The sequence below is a fragment of the Scleropages formosus genome, chromosome 1 (genome assembly GCF_900964775.1).
Source record: "Scleropages formosus chromosome 1, fSclFor1.1, whole genome shotgun sequence".
Taxonomy (NCBI): domain Eukaryota; kingdom Metazoa; phylum Chordata; class Actinopteri; order Osteoglossiformes; family Osteoglossidae; genus Scleropages; species Scleropages formosus.
This window is the reverse complement of record NC_041806.1, coordinates 45,665,113-45,677,640: the sequence shown is the minus strand read 5'-3', so window position 1 is coordinate 45,677,640 and position 12,528 is coordinate 45,665,113.

The window sequence follows — 12,528 nt, the reverse complement described above, 5'->3', positions numbered from 1 at the left end:
ACGGTGAATGTAACTTTTTTTTTTTGTTGTTTTGATTAGTGCTTTTCCTAAACAAAATGACACAACTGATGCAATTGCTGCTGATATTTAACTTTTATTAGACGAGCAGTTTCCATTATGGTTTAGTATGCGTTTTCTTCTCTTTTTGAATATCTTCCCAGTCTGTACAGTTGTGACATTGCATGACAGAGGGTTCAAGATGAATTTAAATTTTTTCATTTACCTCCTTGTACTTCCCAAGAAAAGAGACAAAGCCCGATCTACTCCGCAGCGATGAGGAAGCGGAGGCCATTAATGAAGCGAGCCTATCTGAAATGCACCGAAGGCCGATAGGTGCCCTGCTTGGAAAGTCGAATTTGTCCAGACTCGATGGTGTCTCGAGATCTGAGAATTAAATATTCAACTTGAATACTGAAATATTTTATTTAACTTAAATATTGAAATATTTAACTCGCCCTTCTTATCACATGGTTTATATTCTTTGTCATTTCCACTGCAGAACTTTCCAGAACGGAAGGAAATTTAAGGAAAGCAAAGTTTTGACAAACTATATTTGTGAATATTTTTCTTTTCAGGAAGCGCCTTCCCCTGTGGGTAGTCCTGGAGTAATTACTTATTTAAATGTATTATCGACGGGGGGTAAGTGAAATGAGCAGCGTGTATAGTGCTTTCATTTTGGTGTCAGTTTTTCAGTAATGGTTAAGACCTCAGAAAGAGTCACTGGTGGTTTGAGGCACAACACACAGCCCGGTTACAATTAAAACATTAATGGATGGGAGATTAAATTCAAAGCAGCATTTGTAGAAAGGAGTGCTTCTATTTGTGTGGGTGTGTTGAAGAATAACGGAATGGTGGTGCTGCAGCCAGCGCTGGTGCCTCGCAGCTCCTGGTTGTGGGTTTGAATACAGCTCAGTCTGTGTGGAGTTTGCACATACTTCCTGTGTTGGTTTCCTTTAAGTGCTCTGGTTTCCACCCAGTCTAAAGACCAGTTTCAGTTGAACTGGAATGGGGTTGCTGCCCTCGGTTCCAAAGGCACAAAGTTGGAATCCAACCTCCTGTTGTAGTACGATTGAGAGGGGTCCTTGTCAAGGTCACAGCCATCTGGAGCCTGTCCTGGAATCACTGGGTGCTGGGCTGGGAGTGTTACACCCTGGATGGGATGCTAGGGGAGCTACAGGTTATGGGCAATGTAGAGTAACCAATTCAAATGAATTACATGTCTTTGACTGTGGGAGGAAACCAGAGCACCTGGCGGAAACCCACGCAGACATGGGCAGAACATGCAAACTCCACACCAACTGAGCTGAATTCAAACCTACTCCAGAACAGCCTGGTCACTGTGGTGCAGTAGTGGTACCCATTGCAGCACAATGCTAACCCCTCCTACTGTGTAAAAGTTACCAAGCTGCATAAATGGGTAAACAATTGTAAGTTTCTTTGAAAAAGGCATCAGCTAAATGAATAAATGTTTGTTTGCCTTTAGGGGGCATGGGTTATATTCTGTTGTTAGCTTAGTGTAATGTATCGCAGACTAATTATGCTTAAAATGTAACCAACCAACCCCTTTCAATAACTGCTTCTCCCGAGCAGGTTCATGGTGAGCCGGAGTCTATCCCCGAGACGCTGGGCACAAAGGGGGCACACCTTGGACTGGATGCCAGTCCATCACAGGGCCCCAACTAGTCACCCAGGCATACAGCTGCGCAAAGATACCGGAGTGAGTGCAGGGCAAGTCCTTGCTTAAGGGTACAACAGTTGGAGGTGGGGATCGAACTGGCAGCCCTCTTAAAATATAGATGTTAACCTAAATATGAATTAACTATTATTAGTAACTCTATAATAAGCCTCAAACTCCTATATGCTAAGGATTCTCAAACCCGTTCTCCTTCCCCCACTGTGGTCCCGCACAGTCAATATCATACCATGTTGCCAAACCGCAGCAGAGCAAAATTCCGCTGTTTTAGCAGCACTGTTACGCTAATAGGACACAGAGAAGATGTCTAAAATCCATCCGAGGAGACGCCGACGCCCCTATCTGTCCATATCGATCACACCGTCCCCATCGCACGCGTCTTTCTGCTGACACTGTCATTAGGCTATTAGGACACAAAGCAGATGGATGAAATCGATTTGTGTCGACAAAATGACATTGGTGCCTATCCTGGTCTCTGTCACAGCTGCCAAGAATAGCAGCTTGTGAGCGTGAGAATAAAGCTGCAGACAGTAACACATGCAAATGTACGAGTTCCTGTGCATGAACATGCTGGGGTTCAGAGGGTGCCTGGCTCATTGAGAACGGCGTCCTTCCTGCCTTTTGTCGCAGACCTTACCCTTCCTCTGGTTGGACAATAATATATGGATGATATTCCTTATGTAAGTATGGCGTACTGGTCTTGGGGTTGGAGCCATGGGCTTGCGATTGAGGGACCTGAGATCAAATCCCAACTAGTGCCGTGGTACCCTTAATCGAAGGTACCCACGCTGAATTGATTTGTTACCCGGCCGCGTAAGTGGGTGAAAATAGTGGTAAGTAGCTTAGTGTACAAAGCTAATGTGGGTGTGGGAGTGATTTATATCCAGTGGGGGTAAACAGGTGTGCGCACACACACAGGACCAGATAACGCCGCTGTGGGTGTTGCACCTCAGGAACTGGATAAGAATACACTAAGGTCGCTGTAAACGGGTTCCCTGTGGTTCTCGTACGGGAATAAAAAGCAGGGGAATGAATTTCGAACGAACATCCTGTCTGTTAAATGAAGTAACGAAGGTAAATTAATTAAAATAGAATTAGAGGGAATTTAATTGCATGGACCGCTTCGTTGGACGGGACCGACTGGAGGAAAGACAAATAGTAACTTGCTGTTACAAATGCATTCAATTAGCTTTTAATCAAGAATCTCACTTTATCCACGTGCTAATTATTTGTGTAAATATATGAAACTGTACAAAGCCTGTGTATAAAACCTTTATCAAGCTTTAAAGGGATTACAGCACTAGAGTCTACAGGAGTGTAATTGAAGGCGACCTGCTGGTGCTAATATGTAAACAAGGGGCCAGCTGGAGGGTTTCGTGTTCATAGATCTCACTGAAATATGTCAAAGAGTGCAAAGAATTTACACACTGATAACGGAGAGAGGGCGTACGGGAACACCCCTGTTGGGGTCCCTGCTAAATTAAATGATACTAATTGAAATTATTAGTATAATTATTACATTATACTACATGATATCGATATATACTATACGCGCGTGCACACACACGCAATATCTGCAGCTGCTTGTCCCAAGCAGGGTCATGGCGAGCTGGAGCCTATCCCAGCAAGACGGGGCAAGGCCGACGGGGGAGGGGACTCACCCCAGACAGGGTGCCAGTTCGCTGCGAGGCAACTCAAGCGGGACTCGGGCCCCGGCCAAACCCGCCGTGCCACCGCACTCCCCCGTATACTATGCATTATAGATAAATTATACCAATTCATCTATAAATTAGTGTAATAAACTAATTTATTTTATACTAATAAATTTCTTAGTATTAGATAAATTATACTATGGGGACAGCTGGTAGCGTAGTGGTTAGAGCTACTGACTTTGGATCCAAAGGTTGCAGGTTCCACCTCTGGCTGTAGTACCCTTGAGCAAGGTACTTATCCTAAATTGCTCCAGTAAAATTACCCAGCTGTCTAAATGGGGTAAAATCATTGTAAATACCTTAACAGTGTAAGTCGCTTTGGAGAAAAGCGTCGGCTAAATGAATAAATGTAGTCCCGTGTTAACTAAATGTCCAGGTTAAGCAAATATAAGGGTTAGCAATAATCACAGTTGTGAAAAAACTGATCACCTGGATCCCTCAGTGACACTGAGAAAATACATGGATCAGCTAAAGTCACCTGCAGCCTAATTGGAAACTGGGACTAGTGGGGGGGGCAAGAAAATGAAAATAGGGCTGTATTAAGTGGCTTAAGGTCACAGGTTTCAATCCCACCTCTAGCTGTAATACCCTTGAGCAAAGTACATTTTCCGAACTGCTTGTCCCAATCAGGGTCGCGGGGAGCCAGAGCCTAACCCGGCAACGGAGGGCGTAAGGCCAGAGGGGGAGGGGACACACCCAGGACGGGACGCCAGTGTGTCGCAAGGCACCCCAAGCGGGACTCGAACCCCAGACCCACCGGAGAGCAGGACCTGGTCCAACCCACTGCGCCACCGCACCCCCCTTGAGCAAAGTACTTACTCTAAAATTGCTCCAGTAGAAATAACCCAGCTGTATAAATGAGTAAATGTAAATTGGGGGCACGGTGGTGCAGTGGGTTTAGCTGGGTCCTGCTCTCTGGCAGGTCTGGGGTTCGAGTCCCGCTTAGGGTGCCTTGTGATGGACTGGCGTCCCGTCCTGGGTGTGTCCCCTCCCCCTCCAGGTTAGGCTCCGGGTCACCTCAACCCTGCTCGGGACAAGCGGTTTCACACAGCCCGTAACTGTAAGTACCTTAACGGTATGTGTTGCTTTGGAGGAAAGGGTCGCGTGAAAGTAATGTAAATGAATGCAGTCACATGCCGAGACGAACCCATTCGAGTCAAGTCCGCTGCGCCTGCCTTACAAGGCATCGTTTTGCATTTCGCATTCGCAAGGAGCGAATCTGGGTTCCGTGCTCCTCCTGACTGCTGAGCGGCACGAGCGCGGAGCCTCCGCGTGATCTTCATCGCAGTTGCGGTCTTGCTTGCGCTGCGTTACGTTCAAACTCCATTAGCCCTCGTCTGCTAGTTTCGCCTGTTTCAATCTCGTAATCGTGGCCCCATTTCACTGTCCAAACAGCGTCGTCCTGTGCGGCGAGCGTTGATTAATTTGCATTATTTTCATTGATTTCTTTTATGTTCTGCTTTTTGCCTAAAAGGTTGAATTGATACACAACAACTATCGCATTAAGTTGTTTTGCGAGCGTTAATTTCATGAGCCGCGGTTCCTCTGCCGGCCAGTTGGTGGTGCAGCGGTTAGAGCTGCTGCCCTTGGACCCAAAGGTGGCAGGTTTGATTCTCACCTCTGGTTGTAGTAGCCTTGAACAAGATACTTACTGTAAAATTACTCTAGTTAAAAAAAAAAAAAAAAAAAACCCAGCTATATAAATGAGTAAATAATTGTAAAAATCTCAACATTGTAGGTTGTTTAATGAATGTAACGTGAGCTGTACAGCACTGCGGGGTAATTAATGAACGGAACCTATCCTGTTATGTTCTCTTATAACTAATGTTAACTGTTGGAATAGTTGTGTCCGTTTGTGACATTTGGTGATATTTTAGAATAATTGGGTTTCAGTTTGAGGACTTGGAAACGTACAAATGTTTGCCGCTAAATCTAACGGTAATTACATTGCTGATTAATGATATTTCAAAGAAACAAATGGCACAAGTTTTTTTTTTTTTTCTATTTTCCATCCAGTTGTATTAGATTAATCATACTTTTGGCATTAGTTCGTACTGTATGTTATTTTTTAGAAGAATATTCCACGTTTGAAATTAACAAACTGGTGAATTTTAGCACCCGCTTCCAAACAACAAATATTCCAGTACCTTTTAGGGTCTGGTGCTTTCCTGAATGTTTCAGTACTTTCTAGAATGTTCTGCTGCCTTCTAGAATCTTCCACTGGCTGCAAGATTCTGTGGCTGAAGCAGACACTAGTGGTGTTTTTGTGATCGGTGAACTTCAACAAAACATAATCGACGCAAAAATGGACATAACCAAGAACTCTGAAAAATTTTAGTTACGTTGTGTAATCTTCACAAGGCGAGGCAAACTACACGTTGGGCCTTAAGCGAAGCAGGGGTGCGTTCGCTAAGCGCCGACCGTCGTCTCTGAATGCGCCAGCGAGCGACAGCACCTTTACCAGGTGGTCCTACGAGTGCGGAGCGAGATGAGAGGACTACAGGAGCGAACGGGGAGAGGCTCAGACACCCCAGATCATGGTCACGAGGGATTTCCCATGGCTGCTGCCTCTGTCTCTATGTGTGCGGCAGCGAGAGCAAGCCAAGTCAGCGGTCTTCTCCCACAGCAGACCAGACCCTGTAGAAGACTGGGGAGGGTATGCTGGGTAGGACGTGTCAGTCCCAGTGCAGATGCAGGCAGGCAGACAGACAGACAGACGACACGTGCCACGATCGCTGCACCTCGTTCTGGTCGTGGGTTTCCATGACAACGCGGAGATGTGGCGGTGGCCTGCGAGGAGGAGGAGGAGGAGGAGGAGGGAGCGGAGGAGATGCGTGTTTGTGTATAGAAACGTCATACGTATTGAAGTGCAGCATCCGTTCTGCATCCCCCCCCAACCCCACCCCACCCCACCCGCCGATCTCACCTTGAGCAAAGCGTCGGATGAAGCGGAAGCTGTCGTTTTCAGGCAGAAAACACATTAATTGGTTTGAGGCGGCAACGCGAGCTGGCATATGCTCGCAGTATTTCCACGCCGTGCTTTCTCACACATGCCCTCAGCTCACCCGGGGATGATGCACTTCAAAAATGTGTGCGTGCGTGTGTGACAGCTGGATGCTCGCAATCATCACTGCGCATGAGACTGGTGAAGATTTTAGCCTTCCCATAGAAACAGTGTTTTCTATCAACAATGTAACATGACTCATATGGTAGAATATCTGTATAAGAAATTTCTGATGGTTACATTAATAATCCAGATTATTAGTAAATGTGGGTAGAGCACCACACATTGACACTGGCATAGTTTCAAACTCATTGCCAAAAGCACGTTTAACTCGTCCTTGTCAAAGGCTAGAACTCGAGCTCAGGGTTATTATTTATTCATTATATTATTATTATTTATTGATTTGGCCCACAGTTTTCTCTAGTGTAACTTACAATGTTAGATTTCCTTACTAAGACTTTAAAAAAAAAAAAAATACATTCAGAGAAATTTTAGTGCAGCAGTATAGTGAGTAGAAGCAGGGATTGGAACCCATGTCCTTCAGCTGGAAGATGACAGCATAACCACTCTGCCACCTGCTGCCCCCACAGTGTAAAAAGTATAAGTCTAAAGTGAATCTCGCATGGTTTAAATCTCTGATTTCAGTGAGCAGTAACACATGATGGGACTCTGCATCGATTTCGCTCGAACAAACTGAAATTCTCACCATGGTACCACCCACACACACACCCACACACACAGTCTGAAACCACTCAACCCAGGTGGGGTCACGGCAAGGCTGGAAGGGGAGGGGACACAGCCGGAAGGGGATGCCAGTCTGTCGCAAGGCACCCCAAGCGGGACTCGAACCCCAGACCCACGAGGTAGCGGGACCCAGCCAGACCCCCTCCCCCACAGTACCAAGAAATCAAAAATATTACAATGAAAATGTTTTTTTTTTTTTTTTTTTTTTTTCCCCCCCCCACAACACAAAATTTGAATAACATCAGCCTTCTTTTCCTGATACCCATAACCCTTTGGGTCAGAAAATTTACCATTACTTGTTGATACTGCTTCTTGTTTCAGTTAGTAAAGGGGGAAATGTGTCAGTTTTTAAAAACATATTCCGGAAGATCAGGCATCTAAACAGGTTCAGTAACCTGTCTGCAGCTCCCAGGCATCTTCCTTTCCTGTGCTGCTCTGTGAAATACCACGGACACCCCCCCCCCCCCCCCCCCCAAAGGTAGCGCTGTACTGAGGTAAGTGAGGTCCAGGAACCTATTTAAGTACCGTATGCCCATTTGAGAGCAAAGCATTGCTTAATGTTCCGGAAAAAGACTTCAGGCAATGCTTATTTACTCTGATGGGTAGATTCAAAGCAGGTCCTAATGGCTGGAACACATTCATATAGCTCTGATTCCATGGGAAGAATCCAAGTTTGTGCATCTTCCTCTGGGGAAAGTTGGTCGTTCACCAGCAAGTGTTGGAATGCAGAATTTTTAAAAAAAAAATCTGCTGTTGTCTGGTTTGGCCGTGGATGTAGGTGAGAATAAGCCATTACGACTAGCGCACGCACACACACACACACAGTCTGAAATCGCTTGTCCCGAGTGGGGTTGAGGTGACCCAGAGCCTAACCCCGCAACACAGGGCGCAAGGCTGGAGGGGGAGGGGACACACCCAGGACGGGATGCCAGTCCATCTCAAAGCACCCCAAGCGGGACTCAAACTCCAGACCCGTCCCGCCCCCCCCATTATGATACACCAAAGCTTAATTGTATACATTAAAAAAAAAAAAAATCACTGCAGAATCACCTGAGCCCTTAAAAGTAGGAATGGGCAGCAGGTGGTTAGAGCACAGTCCTTAGTGCTCTTACCTTTTCTTTAAAAGACCTGCTTTCAAATCTGTCCTTATGCTGCAGTGCTCTAGATCAAGCTACACACCCTGGGGAAAAATTACCCTACTGTATAAATTGGTGGTTTTGTATACAAACATTGTGATTTGCTTTTGAGAAAAGCAACAGATAAATAGATGTGAAAAGGGAAAGAAATGATCAGCGATCAGACAAATAAGTCTCTTTTTTTTCTTCTCTCGGGTGTTTCTGTCTGATTGTCCCGCAGCACAGCTGATAATTTCGAAATAAAACCTTCGAAGCTCTCAGATGGGACTGGGGACAGCTGGTTGTGTAGTGGTTACAGCTGTTGCCTTTGGGCCCAAGGGTTGCAGGTTTGAATCCCAATTGTTGCTGTACTACCCTTGAGTAAGGTGTGATGTGATTTAACCATGCAGTCGAGGCCGACTTTTGGTCACTTTATGGATCATCATTCTCCATGCTTTACGATCTTTGACCGCTTCTTTCAATTCTTTCACGGGCACGTTCGCGTCGGCCTTAATTATGTCCAGCCGGCGTGTTCTTTGACGTCCTCTTCTTCTCATCTCGCCGACTATGCCAAGCATTAATGTTGTTTCTAAGGAATTAGCTCGCATGATATGACCAAAGTATGAGAGCCGCTGCTTGGTGATTTTGCCCTCCAGCGATATCTAGGGTCGTCTTTTTTGTGAACTTTGATGTCCATGGCATGAGCAGCATTCGCCTCCAACACCGTAGTTGGGAAGCGTCGATTTTCCTCCAGTCCACCTTCTTGAGTGTCCAGCTTTCACATGCGTACATGGAGATTGGGAAAATGACTGCGTTGATTATTCAAGGAGGGGCACGGTGGCGCAGTGGGTTTGACCGGGTCCTGCTCTCCGGTGGGTCTGGGGTTCGAGTCCCGCTTGGGGTGCCTTGTGACAGACTGGCGTCCCGTCCTGGGTGTGTCCCCTCCCCCTCCGGCCTTACGCCCTGTGTTACTGGGTAAGCTCCAGTTCCCCGCGACCCTGTATGGGACAAAGCGGTTGTGTGTGTGTGTGTGTGTGTGTGTATGTGTGTGTGTGTGTGTGTGTGTGTGTGTGTTTTGAATCTTTGTTGCGGTGCTAATATCCTTGCTCTTCCAAATTTTTGCCATTCCTTGCATCGCGTTGCGACCAAGTGCAATTCTTCTATTGATTTCCGGTCCCGATTCGCCGCTGCGGTTAATTTTAGATCCAAGCAAATCTTGTACTGATTCAATTTCTTCATTGTCGATTGTTATGTGAACTGTGCCATTGCCTGCCGTTGTCATTACCTTTGTTTTCTTGATGTTAAGGTACAGTCCCACGCGCTCGCTTTCTTCTTCTTCTTCTTTCTTGAGTAAGGTACTTGCCCTGAATTGCTCCGACAAAACATACCTAGCTGTGCAAATAATTGTAAGTTGCTTTGAGAGAAGTGTCAGGTAGATGTAAGTGATGTCGGCATAAGATCCTTTTCCTGGAGTCTCGGGATTGATGAGATTTCCCACATTCCCCAGTTTCCACTTGACCTGGGCAGCAGTTGGTGGACTGGAGAAATGTCCTCAAAACAATCCTTTCCAGTGTCTCGGGAGCATCGCTGCTGGTGTCCCTCCCTGCGATGGCCTTTGTTTCACTGAAAAGCCATCTGTTCTTGGCAAACTCAGTGACTTCTGTTCCCAGGATCCTCTTTTTTAGCTTGGAAAACAATCAGTCCCATGGGGGGGGCGGGGTTTGGGGGGGCACTGGCCTTCTCTCACACTTAAGATCTTCCCGTATTTATGTTTTTTCTGTCCTCAGTGAATTCATTTAAATTTTGATAATCAACAAAATTATTCTTTAAGAACAGCAATGGGGGAATACAATCAGAACAGCAGGATCGTCATTGTTATTAATTTTATTTATGGTGACTATAATGTGCCTATATTTCAGTGAATGACTGAGTGTCATTGTTCTGCGTTGGAATGGAGTTCTGTCCATGGCACACCCTGTTTCCTGTCTTGTGCTTCCAGGATGCTCCAGACCACACACACACACACACACACACACACACACACACACACACACACACACACACACACACACACACACACACACTGTCTGAAGCTGCTTGTCCCGATTGGGGTCTCCGGTGAACCGGAGCCTAACCCGGAAACACAGGGCGTAAGGCTGGTGGGGGAGGGGACAGACCCAGGACAGGACGCCAGTCCATCTCAAGGCACCCGAAGCAGGACTCGAACCCCAGACCCACCACAGAGCAGGCCCCGGCCAAACCCGCTGCACCCCCGAGCCATGGCCCTGCACTGGACAAATGGTTATTGACAACAAATGAATGGGATCCTTCTTTATTTATCCACTAACTTTTTTCCAAGGGGACTTACAGTATCGAAATATTGTTTTATTCCGGGCAGCAATCAACTGGCAGGATAAAATGTCAAAAAACTTTACAAAACCGTTTAATTGAATAAAACTATTGCAAAATGGGTCCATTACGAGCAGCGCGCACGCTTTGTGCAAAACGGAGCGTCGCGCTGCCCTCTTTTTCATACAATTCCTACACGTCACATTTTTTTTTCCCCGCACCGCACAATCTCGGCAATCTTCAGCTGTGTCATTCTGATTTCTAATTACAGGGTGCATTAGCACTTCACCACGTGTGAATGCGCTAGACAAACAGCCGTTTCCCCTGAAAGCCCCGCTAGCCATTTACCTCAGGGTGGAAGGCACCGGAGTTCAGGCACGTGACGGCGGGAACGGCCCGGTCCTGCTCCGAGATGCTAGAAAAATGCAGGACTGCGTGAGATGCCTGTAGTCGCAGCGGGGAGCGGTAAATGGAGCTGCGGCTTAACAAACCGATTGGTTCAACTTCTATCAACAACTTGACGAGGCTGGTTGCTAAGCAATGGGCTTTAAATGACATGTAAATGAGGTGGGGTCGGTTTGTGTGTGACAACATAATGCTCTTTGCGTATCAAACAGGGAAACTTGGAGAAGAACGCCTCCGGGAAAAGAAAAAAAAGAAAAAAAAAAGTCTCGCATGCTGAACTTATACAGTATATGGAACGTAAAGCTCTCTATTATGTGCTAATGTGACTTTCGGAATGACAATGATGTCAGATCCTCTCAGTTCTCCCCCACAGCGACTGTATGTTTTTGGAAAGCAGGCCTGCGGAACTGTGTACGCGCTGTCTCGCTACATAAGCGCTGCCGAAATTGCTCTGATGCCTGTCATTATTTTGCTGTTTCATTATTCATGTGACACACTGGAGGCTGAGGAGATGTTGCTGGAACTTCTTCCCTGAAAGCACTTACATACTGTTTGCTGCAGGAGTCGGGGAACTTTGCATACTGTGGTTTCGTTCCCAGTAAAAGCAGCACTTCTAGTCCATTCTTGCATAATTTCCCCTTGAAGAAAATATAAATAGATAATATCGCTATTAAGATTGTGTGCCTCATGTAAGAGTGGTATATGCTGGCTCAGCAGGTAGCCCTGGTGCCGCACATTTCCCGGGCCCTGGCTTTTGTCTGTGGGGTTGAATCCGGCTTGGTTTATACACACGTTGCTTATTCTCCCTGTGTTTCTGTTAGTTTCTTCCACATGCTCTGGTTTCCTCCCACAGTCTAGAAATCTATCAGCTGAACTGCTGGCTCTAAAATGGACTGTGTGTAGGCTTATCCTGCAGTGGGCTGATGCAAACCTTCTAGGATAGGCTCTGGACAACAGTAATCCTACACTGAGCAAGGGGTTATTGTTAATGGATAAATGAAGGATTTATGAAGGTTTATATGTACAAATCTTAATTCAGTTCAGGGGATGAAAAAATCGATTACATTTATTTAGCAGAGGCTTTTCTCCAAAGCAGCTTCCACTAAACTCTATGTAGTGTTATCAGCCCACACACCTTATTCACCGCAGTGACTTACACTGGTCACTCATCCATACATCAGTGGAACACACTCTATCACTCACACACTATGGGTGAACCTGAACAGCATGTCTTTGGAGTGTGGGAGGAAACCAGAGCACCCAGTGGAAACCCACACAGAAACAGGGAGACCATGCAAACTCCATACAGACTGAGCGGGGATTGAACCCACATCCTCTCGCACCACCCAGGCATTGTGAGGCAGCAGCACTACATGTTGGCTACTAGTCGGCTAATACGTAGCACAATATGTTTAATACACATTAAAATAAAATAAAATATCTATTATGACCAGTTTTAATTCCATAATGAAACTGCAAGCGCATCAATGTGCCACCACGTGACTC